This window comes from Anarrhichthys ocellatus, unplaced genomic scaffold (genome assembly GCF_004355925.1).
Source record: "Anarrhichthys ocellatus isolate YVR2014 unplaced genomic scaffold, GSC_Weel_1.0 scaffold1, whole genome shotgun sequence".
NCBI classification, from domain to species: domain Eukaryota; kingdom Metazoa; phylum Chordata; class Actinopteri; order Perciformes; family Anarhichadidae; genus Anarrhichthys; species Anarrhichthys ocellatus.
In genome coordinates this window covers 3,525,444-3,540,693 of record NW_022280031.1, presented here as the reverse complement: position 1 = coordinate 3,540,693, position 15,250 = coordinate 3,525,444, and the positions used below count along the sequence as shown (strand labels likewise).

Here is a 15,250-nt window from a genome sequence, read left to right as displayed (position 1 = left end):
CTCTCTCTCTCTCTCTCTCTCTCTCTCTCTCTCTCTCTCTCTCTCTCAGCAGCCGCAGTCACACTGCTGCAGAGGACAGGTTGTCTCCTCTATCAGTCAAGACATCACCGTGACAAAACACGTGCAACTAACTAAATGATAAAGACAGAAAGTGGTTTGTTTGTGCATGCATTGTACTGAAAACGCACTACATCTTGAAGTGTCAGAATGCTGAAGTTAAGGTCACGTTAGTATAGCTATCGTTGTTTGAATGAGGTATCAAGACGTGGGCTTGTCGTGTTTCTCATTAATCCAAGCAGAGCAGGGCGTTTTGCTTCGTCATGGAGATTTTCATTTACAGGAAGCCCGTCAAGATTACGCTCACATTTGAGTTTGAGCACTTAAAACAGGAAGTACCAGCGGTGTTACCAGTCATGTCTTTCACTTTACAGAGACAGGAAACACATTGCAAGTTCATTTCTGATATACAGTATTTTTTCGTTTGCTGGGAAACCGCCTCTTAGTCATTCGTGGCACCGCATGCAGAACCACAGCTAGTCAGGGGTCCTCCAAAAGAGAGGGCAACTCAAGTGAGCCAAAAAAAGACTGTGATGCTCTGTTCCCCTTACAGTGCATCCAGAGAGCATTGTTTACTGTTAAAAATCGCATCGCATCGCATCACATCCAAACCTTCAAAATCACGCGTGCTTGTGTGTGACTGCTGTTACCTCTGGGTACTCTTCAAAAAGGTTTAGGCTTGTTGTTTGACAGTCCTCAACATTTTGAGGCAGCATCACTGCATTGTGGCTCACATGTTTTTATTTCTGTTTTAAAATTAAGATCCGATAGATGCCCGTTCCCTGAAAGACACCAGGGCCTAAATAGTGTCTTGATGACATGTCTCATTAATACTATGTTTTTCAGTTGGATATTTCTGGAACGCTAACATTTTGCGCTGTTGCACATAACATGTTAGAATTATTCTGCTTGAGCAGCTGTACAGTAAAGAGCTTCAGGCCTGACTCCCTATTTCTGGATGGGGCAGAGGGTTGAGTGTGTGTGTTGGGGGGGGGCTGAAGTCACTGTGACTGAGTCATTGGTTTAGCTAATGATGCAATTAGAGAGCTGCACTTTGCATCTCCTGATTAGATCCCTACTCGCGTTGGCCTGCAGTCAATGAAGAATGAACTTGCTGGCCCGAGTGCTTTGGCAGATACATTTAAAAAAAGGTAATAGACAATTTGCAAGCAATTAGGATTTCATCTTTTTTTTTGTGTCATCAGCAATGAATAGATGGATTTGTCGATCTCTGGCACTACACTCGATATGGCTTCTGATTTATAGCTCTGGGTGATGGTACAATTTGCAGCCACTATAGGTCAGTGATTCTTATGCTTGACTTTGGAAAGAAATTTACTTTTTATGCCAAATTGGGCTTTAAAGTGTGCATGATTAACTCTTTCAACATATTCACTTGTGTCGTTGCGCACATTAGCATAATGAAACAGAATCACGCCATCATTGTTATGAAACTGAAATGGAAAAATGTGACTTTGTGACATGATACCTTACTATTTTGGTATTGCTGCTTAAGGTATTTAAGGATTTGTTTTTAGAAACTTTTTGACCCCAATTAATAACTAATAACTGGGGGACTTTGTTTGCCAAAGATGCTTCAGGGCTTTATGTGGGGACAAGCTTTAAATCTGATACAATTTACAAGTGTGATTTAATGTTTTAGCTTAAACTGTATCAATATTTGCATTAACTTTAGTAAAGTTATCGACAGGACGAGACCAATACACATTAAGCAGTCACTGATTTCTGTATTTTATTCAGTTTGTCTTTAGGTCAGGCACAGTTAGCAGATAAGAGTAATAATAAACTGGTCTGTTCTGAGGTACAGCAGGAAGAGTATTACCGAAAGCTTTTTTCTTATATGGAATAACTGTGTTCGCCTGTCTGCTGTATGTTATTAAAGGTGAGCTAATACACAAACCAGTGCAGATGCTGCACAATGCCATGGTGACCTGCTAGCTGTGCAGCATCAACTGTTTTCAGAAGTTCCCACAGTCCTGGGATGATTGGGAGTCATTCATACATTGTCAGCAAAAAAAGATCAGCTTCGGATCCACTCAAAAGTTTTTTGTTTTTTTTGTTTTTGTTTTTTTAGCTGAAGCCAATATTTGCTATTTCCTATCCTGCTGACTTTATATTATATGTCTGCAGTCTAGTGGGACTTTTGCATAGCACTGGTTAAAATAAAACTATTTAGATGTTTTTTTTTTATTTCTATGGCACAACTACTTTCCTCCAGAACAGAGATGTGAGACTATTTTATGCTTCTCTTCCATTTCTTTAGATTATCTGACTGTGTGTTAGAGTCCGAAACTGTATCAGCAGCATGACACGATCACCTCTTCTGTTGTCAGTCTTGAGACAATCTGTCAATACTGCATCTATACACTTACATGTACCAGTCTGATGCTGAGCCAGGATCGTGTGGCTTTTTATGTTTTAACAGAAGTTACTGACTAATTCCTCAGAGCCTGTAATTTCGTTTACTTAATGCCCGTCACTTGGCCTGTTCTCTGGGGGAGTCCCAGTGAAACTGTAGTCCTAAAAGCCTAATGGCTTCTCCTCAGCAATACCCAGAGGACCTCAGAGTCAACTCGATATCGAGCTCAAAGTGAAACCAACTGCATGTAACCTCTTCAGTGTGATTAGATTATCTATTTCTGGTTAAACAATAGGATCATGTAAATATACAAGACAACAATAGCTTGAATAGAATATTGAAATATGATTTAAAAGATATTTAATTTGGAATAAATGTATTGTTGGGTCTACAGAAAAATCTTTATAATAATCAATACATGGGTCGTTAGAGCAATCGACTGATAAAAAACAATTGTTAGATTAATTGATAAAAAAAACATTGTTAGGTGCAGCCCTAGTGGACACCTACACTAACTAATGTAATCTGACATTAAAATGTTGAGGGTTTTGACAGTGAGTAGAAAGTATTAAGAAAATATAGCCCGCCTCACGATTTACCATTTTAAAATGTCCTATTTTAATAGCTAGGTTGTTTATGGCTTGTAGTGTCCCGTAGCTTTTGCTTATCCATGAGATGAGGGAGAGAGATCTGTACAGGATTGGAATAGCTTCTCTTCATCACCTGCATTCACAAAATAACAGAGTTTAAATGCAGTTCAGCAACACAAACAACAAAGTTTTAGTGATGAGTTAAACCTGAGGGATGATAGCAAAATAGAGTAGAAGGCAAAGACACAGTTGTTTTTAAGGCTGGGTTTGCGTCTCTTGCTGTGGCTCTCTGATGCTTGCGGTCAGTGTAGATATTATTGATTGAAGTGCTGGTGGGCTACAACTAACAAAGTATCTGAAATGGATAAGGATCTATAGTTATAGCTGACAGCTTAATCTCCCCATGATAAACATCCTGCATCCTTAGTGCATGTTGGCTTTGACCACTTCCATCGGTGTGTATCATCTTTCTACACCATGACCTTGTACAGCCATGAAGGATGGTGAGGATAGGGAATTAGAGATGAAGGTTGCCATACAGTGTTGTGTAATTATATTCCGGTATGTTTTTAGCCCTCAACCTATACCTTGGAATGTCACCAGGAGGGTGTGGGATAAAACTAATGTCCCGGTTGTTTCTTAAACCTCCCGGCTGGTATTGAGGAGGGCAAACACTCGAGCACCAAGGATGACCACAGAAGGATCACCATTCCCATTAGCCATGCGTACAAAAGAGCCAGTACAAACATGGGGTCATAGCTAGGACATTTTTGAAGGCAACCTGTTGCAGATGGTGCACAATCAGTCACCCAGCGAGATTAAATGTAGTTTTGTTTTAAAGGACTGAATTGACCGTGTGTGGTTTGCCTTCAACTCTCTGAAACTCTTTGGGAAGTGTAGTTATGATGGTGGGTGAAGATCTCTTGCTGTGGCCCCATCAGACTGTCTGGCATGACGCCCCGCCGTGCTTGGTGTCATGATTTTAGAGCAGGGAGCTTTGGAGCCATAGTCTGGCCGGAAGCAGACGTTGGAGATGCCGTGAATGAGCTCGAGCTCACAAAGGAAAGGCCGGGGACAATGGTGCGCAACAGTGAAGCTGTAGCTGTCCCCTCAGGCTTTGGGCAACACACACACACACACACACACCTGATCTCTGATAAATTGCTTTTTTCTGACTGTGTTTAATAATGGAAGTTCAGACTGGCTGTGCGCCAAGTGTCTTGACAATTAAAAATATTGCGCAACACCTTTCAGTTCTCCAGCCTGAGCACCAACTCATCTGTACATTGACACCATACTGCTAAATATTTCCTAGTCAGAGACACGTGATGCATCTTGCGTTGTTTTCCACTCCAAGGCGTCGTCTCTGAGCCCAACTACCTGCTCAGCCATCTGTTCAGTTTTCTCAAAGCAATCTGCACTGGAAACCCAATTTGAACAAATCTTGAATTCCCTGCACCCATCACTATCAATCTGTGCAGCTATGGGTTACTAGTAACAACAATGAAACGAATACCAAAAAGCGTGACATGTAAATCCATCTTCATGAAGGGTGCTCAGCATTTTTGGAGCTGATCACCGATCACGGGCTCTATTTGAAGCCCTGCACTTCTCATGTAGCATTTAGTGGCAACATGTTCTTCTCTCTCCTATAACGCCCTTTAATACAGCGGTGCTGCAATACTGCTGTAAAGAACAACCCTCATTACACCAGTTTTGCTTTTTTACACTGCTTTTTTAATGCCATGCTCAAAGACACTAACGTACGTAAAGACATACTTGTCAAGAGCCTGACCCAGGTCCTGACACCATTCTTTGGGTGCAGTGTATTACATACTGGGCATGTTCATTTTACCTTTTGGCATAATAGGGAATATAATATTCAGGTGTTTGTATAGAGCCTGCACCCCCTTCCTCTCCGAGCTGTAGTCGGTTTGCTGCTGAGCTGTGTTCACTTGTTACGCAGTCAATCAACTTTGAGCCACTTTCAATGGAAACCCTGAAATCTTGTAGTGCGAGAAAGGAGTGTCTTGTCATTAAATTTAAAATGAGCACACTTGCTTCTTGCTTGCGTTCCTCTGGCCCACTCTTGCTTCTCTTTCACCATTTACAGCTCACTTCGAGTCACTGAATGCATGCTTACTCGAATGCTGACAGTGTGAAGGGAGGTGTGTGTGTGTGTGTATGTATGTGTGTGTGCGCGCAGAGGAAAGAGGGAGGGGCATTTCCTTTAATGCATCTGCTCTTTTCAGTGACTCTCCACGCTCACATTTATTCCTTCTCTTCTCTCCTGTCTTTCCTTCTTTCAGCCTGTTCCCTCGTCCCTGTTCTGTCTGTCTTGTGTCACTTCCCCCCCATCTTTTTTTGTATTTCTATCTTTCTCATGTCAGACATACACGCTCATCTCACTCCGACACATCATTTTAGTCACACAGAATCTCACATTCACCAGTCTTGTATCACCCGTTCACTCACTGCTCAGTCTCTTGGATTTTGGCTCCCGGTCCTCCATCATAGCTACTGTATTCTGCATTTACTCCCCGGTGTTGTGTCACTGCGTCAGGAATCAGCAGCAGACTGAGGTGGGTGTTTTGAAGAGCATCATTGCTAGATCTGAGGCTACATTGCTTTAGTATCTCTCTCTTCCTCGCTCACCGCTTTCTCCTCCTGCCTTCTTTTCACATCGCTCCATCAGTGAGTCGGGATGATCGTACTTGTCTGTTCCTACAGGGGAGCAAATGCTGTACTATCTGCGTGCAGCAGAATTTGACATTGTCGCACACTATGCCAGTGAGTTTTACATACCTACCTCTCCAGATCTCTCTGTCTCAGAGCTGTCAGAACGGTTGATTGTGCTGCTGCCACTACTGCATTGGAAACAGTCTTTGCATACATTATTAACTGGCATGTATTTTGCTCTCTCTCTGTTCTGCCTCTACTCCATTACTCTCCCCTGTCTGTCATGTTTTATGCATGCTCTGTCCGTTTGAATTCCTTCCAGAGACTTGACCATGCTGTAGGATTTATACAGACCCACCTTAAAATAGTCGGGAGGGGGGGGGAAGACTTGTCCGGGCTTGCACAGAGACATACATATGCGCATTACCACAGGAGGTTCGATTCCTTTTCACCTCACCTGCCCCGCTGCTGCTGCTGCTGTTCCATCTGTTGCTGTTGCCACAGCCAGCGACACCCTGCAGCCAGGCTTTAGCCGTGGTGTGGTTGTGTGAGATGTGTGTTGCTGAGAGGTTGTGACAGTCATCTGTGCCTGCCTGAACGTGTTACCGTGTCATTTACTTGTGTGTGGGTGTTGCTGAAGCTGATTGTTACAGAGGTGTGTGTGTGTGTGCGTGTGCGTGTGCGCTTGCGCGCTTGCTTGCTTGCTTGCTTGCTTGCTTGCTTGCTTGCTTGTTTGCTTGCTTGCTTGCCTTCCTTTGGGCTCTGGTCCAAGAGGAGAGGCAGGGGTTGAGTTTGGTGCAGTAAGCTGTTGATTGCTCTGTAACAAGCAGGAAAAGGCCGATTCATGTGCTGGTGTGTTCTTTCACTGGCCTGGTACATCGATATTGCAGGAAGCATGGCTTTTCTGAATATGTCTGCAAGTCTTTTGTCCTTGAGAAGCCAAACTCTTAGCAAAGTTAGATTGCTGCTGTAGTTCATACTTTAAATGTAATATTACTTTACAACAAACAAGCTTATGATCAGAAACGTGTCGGTGTGACAAAGCTAGAACAGTAATGAGGTTTTTCATTCTGTATTTGTTGTCTTGTGTTTTCGGTAAAGGCTTTGATGAGGCCCAACAAACAATACTTCAAACAACATGTATTCAAAGAAATGCTCTGTGACAACAGATGACACCTGGAAAGGCAGATTCCTCTGGGATTTGAAGAAGTGCTTTGGTTAAGTGTCATGCTCAAAAACAAAGGAGACACTACTTCTTTGATGATGTCGCAATCATGCTGGATCTGGAGATCTAAAAGTGAAAGACAAATCTTTTGTACTGCGAGGTTTGCATGTTTCTGGGAAACCAACTTATTTAGCATAAAACCTTGTTGTAACAAAGAGATGCTGTAGTTTATAGCCTTGGTGAAGGGGGCAGCATATTATTCATCTCACATTAAGTTGCACACACTACATGACACGCACCGCCTGTCTACAGTGTTCTGGGTGATAGTTATGATGTTCAAGTAGACATGTCTGCTTTTTTTCTTTTATTATTATCATATTGATCTTGTTCTTTTCTGGCCCAGTTGTTGTATGTTAGTATTGTGTGGCAAACTGCTTCTTAAACTACAATGTTTTTCTTGTATTTCTCTCAAAGAAAACTTCTTAGTTAATTGACTAATTGTTGTTGGTGTAAAACATAAGAAGTCACTTTAGGTGAGTTTCTCAGGTATTGAGTTGCATGTTGTTACGCAGACAGGAAAGACCTTTTCAAACTTAACAACATAAACATTCAAAATGGGCCCCTCTGTATTTCATATTGCAGTATTTGCCGATGCAACATGTACAATGAGTAAACTAGAATGGCAATGAGAAAGTCTACAGACGGCTCAGCTGGTTAAAGTGGGCGTGTATCTGTTTGGCATGTGACATTTCCCTCAGCCCTGTCACAATGTCGGCTCTGACCCTCTGTAGTTGTTACAGCTCGATGCACCGGTGGAGCTATTTCCTAAACTGAGCTCAGTAATCATCCTGCAGAGATTTAGCAGCCGGCCTGGCTTCATTAGCTCTGTTTTGGCAATCCCAAGAGGTATCACACTCACACGGAAAGACGCACAGACATAGGCCTATATACACACACACACACACACACACACACACACACACACACACACAAGAACTGAGTGAATTGATCACACATTTGTTTAGCAGGTGTGTTATCCTCCTCCTTAGTTCCCATATTTTTTTTTAATCTATTTTTTGCTTCAGAAAATGAAGATTGTCAGTCTTGATAAGAGCTCAACTTTGCAAAAAAAACTTTTCTAATTGTAGGAGCTGCGTTTCAATTATAACATAGGCCTTTAAACACATGTTTCTACAGTAGCCCAGAACGGACAAACCAAACTCTCACTGTAGTGAGAGCCTTTTTTTGTTATGTGAGCTGCACAATACAAAACTGTGGTACTGCCAGCCGTAAGCGGACTTCAATTGCTCCTAAAGTGGTATTACTATGTTATGGATGGCCTCTGATGAAGGCAAACGGCGTTACCATGGTTTTGGAAAGGGAGGAGAGAGTGGAGGGGTATTCAATTGTTTGTAATCCTCAACCACACAACTAAATGCCACAAGATCCTAGACACTGTCCCTTTTAAGATAACGTGTGTCTTGATGTTGTCACTGCCCGCTCATTTTCCCCATAGGTACACTCCTTAAACAGAACCAGGCTTAGTGTTTTTTTTTTTCCCTCCTCCCGGGTTCTCCAGTTGGCCTCGGCACATGTGGGGCTGAACCAGCTGGCCTGTCTTCTTAGTGAGGAGTAAATGGTTCAGGAAAATGGGTTGAGACTGAAATTTAAGCCAGTTTGATAACAATATATGTTAGAGCACATCTACTTTTCAGCAGCACAACCTCACACAGTTGAACAAATAGAAGAGTGGTAGTATCTGACCTAAACACTGGCTCACACTTGACAAGGAAGACATGAGTGGGCCCAAATCTTTAGTAGTAACTCCAGGCACACGTTAACTAAGTTCCTTTCGTTATTATACACAAATAAGTGAGACCACCTCCCTCTGTTGGAGGATTGTCGGCCCTTGTGTGACGTCTGTGCTGCAGTGAGGGCCGGCTGACCTGGCATATAGCTCTCAGACAAAGACGTGGGAGAGGCTGAAAATAGATTGATGGAAAGTGAAGGTCAGACGCCATTTTCAAACGGAAATGCTATCAAAACTATCGGCTCTTTGTGTGACCGTGATTTAAGTCCGCACACTCATGCGCTGTGTTAGTTTCACATTAGACATGTTTCCATTCGATTGTCAAGGGAATTTTAAGCAAACTTTTGAAATGTTGCAAAAAAGAAATGTGCTGGATCTGTTTCCATCAACTGCTTTGGAGTGTATTCCATTCTGCTCCAGCATAGTTTGCTCAGAAGTTGGCGCTATACGGTAGGCTGCGCACGGCTGTAATCCGCCAGTAATCAGAGTATATAATGTAAAGAAAAACGGAAACAAAACAAGTCGGCTTGGCTGTCTAACTCTTCTACGAGAGAAAAATGGAGAGATCTTAAGGAATGTGTTTCAAAACACACATACTGTATAAAATAAGTGAATGGAAACACAGCCACTGACACACATCTCTCTGGCAGAGGATTTGATTTCCTTTCAGCCTTAATATAATTACAATAGTATTATATCTTTTATTTGATACACCTTGCGTGCAGTAAAGAAAAGTTCCACTTCAGCCTCCAGAACAGATTTATTGAGGCATGCATTCATTAAGGTGCTAGAAACATTATTTAGTGCCCGTCTGGCTTGAATGCGTCACCATTTCTACAGCTTTTGTAGCCTTGACATAGCACCTAACCTCATTTGATACTAAGGGACCTCCTGCCCCCCCCCCCAATACTGTAGCGACCTAGGCTAATGACACTGGGCAGAATGGATACATGATGTTGGCACCAACTTGTGTCCCCGTCCTCAACATGTCACACAACCTGGAAACAGTTGGACAGGTTGAGGTTATTCCACTCTTTGGTCATCCAGGCTTTGGTGATGATGATGATGTCTTCTTCTTAGCTGACATGATTGTAACCCACCATGATCATCTACCTCTGAAGCCCACCAGCATCAGGGTTTGATGCAGTCTGTTCTACTGAGCAGTGTGACTTGCATAATTTTGAATTGCTTATTAGCTTGAATAAGCTTTTGGTATTCTCTCGCTTGATACCAACAAACTATTTTCTCCTTGAGCTTCCCTTATATGGTTTTGTTTTCAAGCTTTATATCAAATATATTGCTGTGCAATGTTGTGGTGTGTCTCGCATGTGTGGGCTGTGAAAGAATTTGTCAATATTGTCGGTAGAAAAACTCCTTTGGCCTCCTGCTAAGAAGTGGTTTCCAAAAGGCCTGAGACATGTGCTGTGTGGAGACTGTTGCTAGTACAAACAGTAAGGCAAGATGTTTGTGTATTTTTGTACAAATAGTCTTTGTCTTGTAAATTGTTGCCATTTTCCTCTGTAGTAAATCACTGGTGTACAGCAGATTTATATCTTGAGATAGTATCTTTAGTTTTACTCTGCCAATTCAATCCTGTCACCTTTCACACAGACGTGAGTTAAACTGGGTTCACTACATTTACCCTTCATTCTTAAATGTTTAAAAAGGGTTAAAAAAGAACTCTTATCCAGATTATTTTTGGACATTGTTGGAATTGCAATAACAAAAGAATAGATTATTATTTTATGTGTTGCACAAACGAGCAGGGTTTTGTTCCATTCATCACACTTGTATTTAATAATTCAGCTTGAACAGTGCTATTTGTATAAATAGTAATATGTGCCTTAGCGATGTGCTCACAAAGTCTACATTTATACTTCTCTTGTATAGATTCTCTTGCAAGAAGTACAACATTGGAAAACATTTTTCTGTATCACTAGCGGGGGAATGCTTGTTTGTGATAGCTACAATACATTTGAATGTTTACTGATAAGAGGAATGAAGGGGATGTGTTCTGAGACTAATTGTACAAATAATGTACTATAATGTATACAAAAAGGCACATTCTTCAGTGATTTGGCAGAGGTAGATGTATTTACAGCAAAGAGCTACGGAAAACAGGTTGAGAGACAGATGGACAACCCTGTCGGAGGCAGAGAGACTGCTACTGGAGATACAGAAGCAGAGAGACAAGAATCAGAATACTTTATTGATACCCGCTGGGAGAAACTTGAAAAGAGATGGATAATGATGGAAAGAGATGGGACTTCTCCCCTTCAGAGTTATTTTTTTCAAAACTGAAAGAAATAAAGGTGAGCCTTACTCTTTGCTAATATACAGGCATCAAACTTCTGAGAGTAACTCATACAATCTTATATTTAAAAAATGAATTGATAAACTCAGTTAACTTTCTAATGATTCACGAATTGATTGGCTATGAACCCGGCGCCAAACACTTTGTTACAGAAAAATGCAACATGTAAGTTTTCCCAGAAGACATAGAAAGACTCGCGTGACTGAGAAGATGTTACAATAATAGAATGGCAACAACTGACCTCCGGCTGATACACACATTGGATGTTACCGCATCGCTGTGAGCAGTATTTCACAGTTCTACAGGTTGCCCGCTGTCAGCCTCCTGGTTGGCCAAGGTTAAAGGTACAGTACAGATGGCACCAGGACACATTGCACTGACACACAGGATCAAAACAAGCACTATTACCTTAATACACACGGAAGCCCGCTCGTCTCGGAGCGTAGCCGCTGCTGCCTCGGGCACGCAAAAGTCGGTTGGTAAACAAACACTTTGAACTTCCACAATGATTGTCTGTGACACAGACTACGGCCAGGCCAGCGGCCATGAATTAAACAGCATGATGTTAACCCTTTTAGCCTCTGGAGACCTGGTGCTATTCTCATGCTCGACTGCGGAACAACTATGGGTTTGTGTAGGTAGTCTGATGTGATGCGAGTGTGTTTGTGCAGAAAAAGAAAAGAGGGAGATGGACTATTGGTGTCAATCATCCTGCTGTCGTCCTATAGAAACTCAATTTGCTAGTAGCTACTATGTTAAAGCATGCTCAGATGGATCCATACACTAGTTATTGTGTGGATACCTCCATGTAGCCATTACGTTTGTCCTACTTTTCGAAGGAAGGCTCAGTGTATTTTTATATATATATATATGCTTGCTGCACTCCAGCTCCCGTGTTGGTACTCAGATTCAGTTTGAAGGCAATTCTCCACAACACAAAACAAGCCAGTAACCAGCTGTTTGAGATACAGGAGTTACAATTGGCCTATTCAGTGATGGTACACAGAGTAAATTTACTAAGCAATTAGTTGCCATGCCCTCTGGAGTACACATGCTAGAGTCCCAAAGATTAGCAAATGATGTTTCCTCTCTGAAGCCACTCTAAGGAGCAGTGTTTTGTTATAAAAAAAGCAGCTGCATAAGTGTCCCGAGGAGGTACGTGTGTAGGGAAAGTGACCCTGCCAAGTCACCCATGAGTGAGTCACATTTGCACATATGTATGTGCAATTTATGCAAATATACCAGAGGGTTTTCTCTGTACTCTGCGTATGATTCTGGGGTCACAGTGATGGCTACAAGAGGACGTAATGCTGCAGACCGTTACCGTCTCACAGCTGATATCCACATTAAAGACCGTAGCCTCCCTCAGCTGGCATTTAAGGCCTGTGTGAATCACACGTTCTCTGTTAGACAGGCAGATTGTCTGCGCTCCACAAATCTTTAGGGTTTTACTGCCATTTCAAAGGCACACACAGCGACCAGATGGACTTTTCACCTAGCCCATAGTCCAATGGCCTGTGTCTGCCAAGACCTTTTTGTGCATGTCTACAGTGACCCCATTCTGTTGTTTCCTCTTAACAATTTTTCCAAACACCAATCCACATTCGTTGATATTGATATCGGTACGCTCTGATTAGGGATGTGCACGATTAGTCGACTAGTTGATTAAACGCTGCTACCTTGCTAGTGAGCACCAGAAATATAAGTCTTATAATAATAATATTAATAATAATGATTAAACTTGTTATTGTTTCATTAATGTACATATTGTCGTAAACATCAGACGGGCAGTAAATAATCCAGAGTAAGCACTAATCAGGGACAACTGTCTTGCGTAGACTTTAACAACGTAAACAAAGGAAGTTGAAACATGACTTTAAACTTCTACTTTTAAACAACCAGTTTAAATTATTAACCCTAAGAGTTGCTGTGTAGTTGGCTGCACCAACAATACATCCCGAAATGCTGATTTGTTCCCATGCCACATCCTAATAGATGGGCTTTTTTGCCAAAATGATGCTGGTGACAGTTACTACTAGGGTTGCGTACCAACACCCAGTATTATACGGTCACCGGTGCTAGATTATTAAAGAACGGAGTATTGTGTGTGTCAGTGCATTGGTCATTATTGCCACATTGAGTGGGCAGAATAGCTGATAGGACTGTGAGTGAGGACTGTGGGTGGTTTTACTTTGTGTAAAATAACAGTGTGTCACAATGACTCAGTTTAATACAGTGATAAATTGACAGCCAATGTATGGGACGCTGTAGTACAGTGGACACAGGAAGTAGAGGAACACATTACCTCAGTGGGATGTGTGATTTTATGTGTCATCACACGTTTTCCCAACACAAACACACAACACATCATTTTTATACCAAATATACACCAAATCTGTGTAACAAACTATCTAAATGGTATCCAACCCAAAAATGTATTCAACAACATAGTAATGGCCATTCTAATTGTCCATAATGTACTATGCCTTTATACACTTTCACAATATTATATTATTATTATATATAAAGTGATTTATTTATTTTAATATTTCTGATTTCTGATTAGAACAACTTGACACAGTGTTGAGCTGCATTTCAGAACGATCTTCAGGTTCCCAGCTTTAAGATGATGTACACCACTTCTGTGTGAAGTATAAAGTAATGATGGTAAAGAAACCAAGTCACGTTCTCTCACTTCTTCAGTGACCTTGCACTGGCAACAATGTTTTCCTCATTTTTGAAAGATTATTTTTTACTTAAAGGTCACAGTGTTGATCATCTACAGCGAAACAAACATGGGAGCCCTTGTTTATAACTCATTGTTAATTAATTACCTCCTGTGTCAAAGAAAAAACAATGTTTTTAACACATCTGTAGGAGACAGAGCATTGTCCCTACTGGTTGTTGTCTAGCCCCACATCTACACGGAACGATTGAAAAGAGTGCAGAAATAAGCTTGTTTAATATTTAATTTTTAGAGTGGTCTAACTAGGGCTGCAGCAACTACTCTATTATAATCTGGTCCTTTCTATTGGTACATGTCACTTTGTCAATGGACTAAGCTGGCATTTGCACTATATTTAGCTAAGGTTAGCCAGCAAATTTAAGGATAACCTTTAACGTTAGTAAGAAATAACCTTTGTGGGAAGGTGTAAAAGAAACATAGGAGTATGCTAGCTAATAATAAAGGCCAGAGGACTAGTATGAATGTAACCACAAGACTGACGCTAGCACTTTATAAAGTGAATGCCCGCCTTGATCCATCACAAAACAGAGAAAACAGACAGAAGGTATTTCTGTCCGTTACAGTTGTTTTTAAATTAAGTCATTGTGTGTTTGTCCATCAAAATGCACACATATCTGCTGGAGATGGCAGCTTTAGCTAATGCTAACAAGCTGAAGTTAGGTCGGAGCAAAGCTGGAGTACCATTTCACAGTTTTAAACATTTATTAGTGCATCTAGTCATAGGGTTATATTCTCTAAAACAAAGATGTTTCCGTTTTGCATTAATTTGGGTATGGATTTCATACAAAATACTATACTGAAATTGCACATTGCATACCTTATACACCCCCTGTATGTTTAGCCCTGCCATAAGCTTGCTCTTCTGTAAGACCCATAGTGATCATCACTCCCATGACAATAATACAGAATATGTGACCAGTCACGTGTCACAGTACATGAGAGGAGGGAAGTAAAGGTCTAGCACTGGTCCAGGTACAGCACTGGTCCAGGTACAGCACTGGTCCAGGTACAGCACTGGTCCAGGTACAGCACTGGTCCAGGTACAGCACTGGTCTAGGTACAGCACTGGTCTAGGTACAGCACTACTGTTCTGCAGCGCGGGGCCTCCCTGGACTAGCCTGCTCTCCAGTGCCTGCAAAGCTTTTTCCCCACAGCGTTGGCTCAACTGCAGTTTTATCTTCTCTTCTACTTCCTCCCTTTCCCATTCCTGATGTTATGTTGCTTTCCTTTCCCCTCTTACTCCTCACAAGGTGTGTGTTGGTTGTGACTTGCCGCAGGCTGCTTCTCCCGGGTCTGTTCAAAGAGCCGCCAGCCACTTACTGCATTTGCGCCAGATTTCATTAGGAACTCTGGACCACACTCTGTTTTCCCCGTCAGCCTCCATCAGAGTGGCACAGTAGCACCCTGAAGGAGAAGATTGAATCCTGTATAGCTGGAAAATAGAATACGAGAGGTATCAAGGGCTTTTATACAGTATGTGAAGACATAAGATGCATAAAATACCTTAAA

General features: G+C 41.8%; 1 protein-coding gene across 6 annotated transcripts in view; it reads left to right on the top strand.

The window, feature by feature from the left end:
* Positions 1-15,250, top strand: part of kcnab2a (potassium voltage-gated channel subfamily A regulatory beta subunit 2a) — a 69,420-nt gene that overhangs the window by 595 nt on the left and 53,575 nt on the right. Inside the window, exons 1-2 of one of the 6 annotated variants that reach the window (XM_031845755.1) lie at positions 2,186-5,609; positions 5,723-5,817. The exons of 1 other annotated variant lie outside the window; for it this stretch is intronic. The gene's annotated coding sequence lies outside the window, so the exon portion shown is untranslated. Of the gene's footprint in view, positions 1-2,184; positions 5,818-15,250 lie in introns of those variants that run through there. 4 more of the 6 variants (XM_031845770.1, XM_031845764.1, XM_031845738.1 and 1 more) reach the window with 4 other exon arrangements.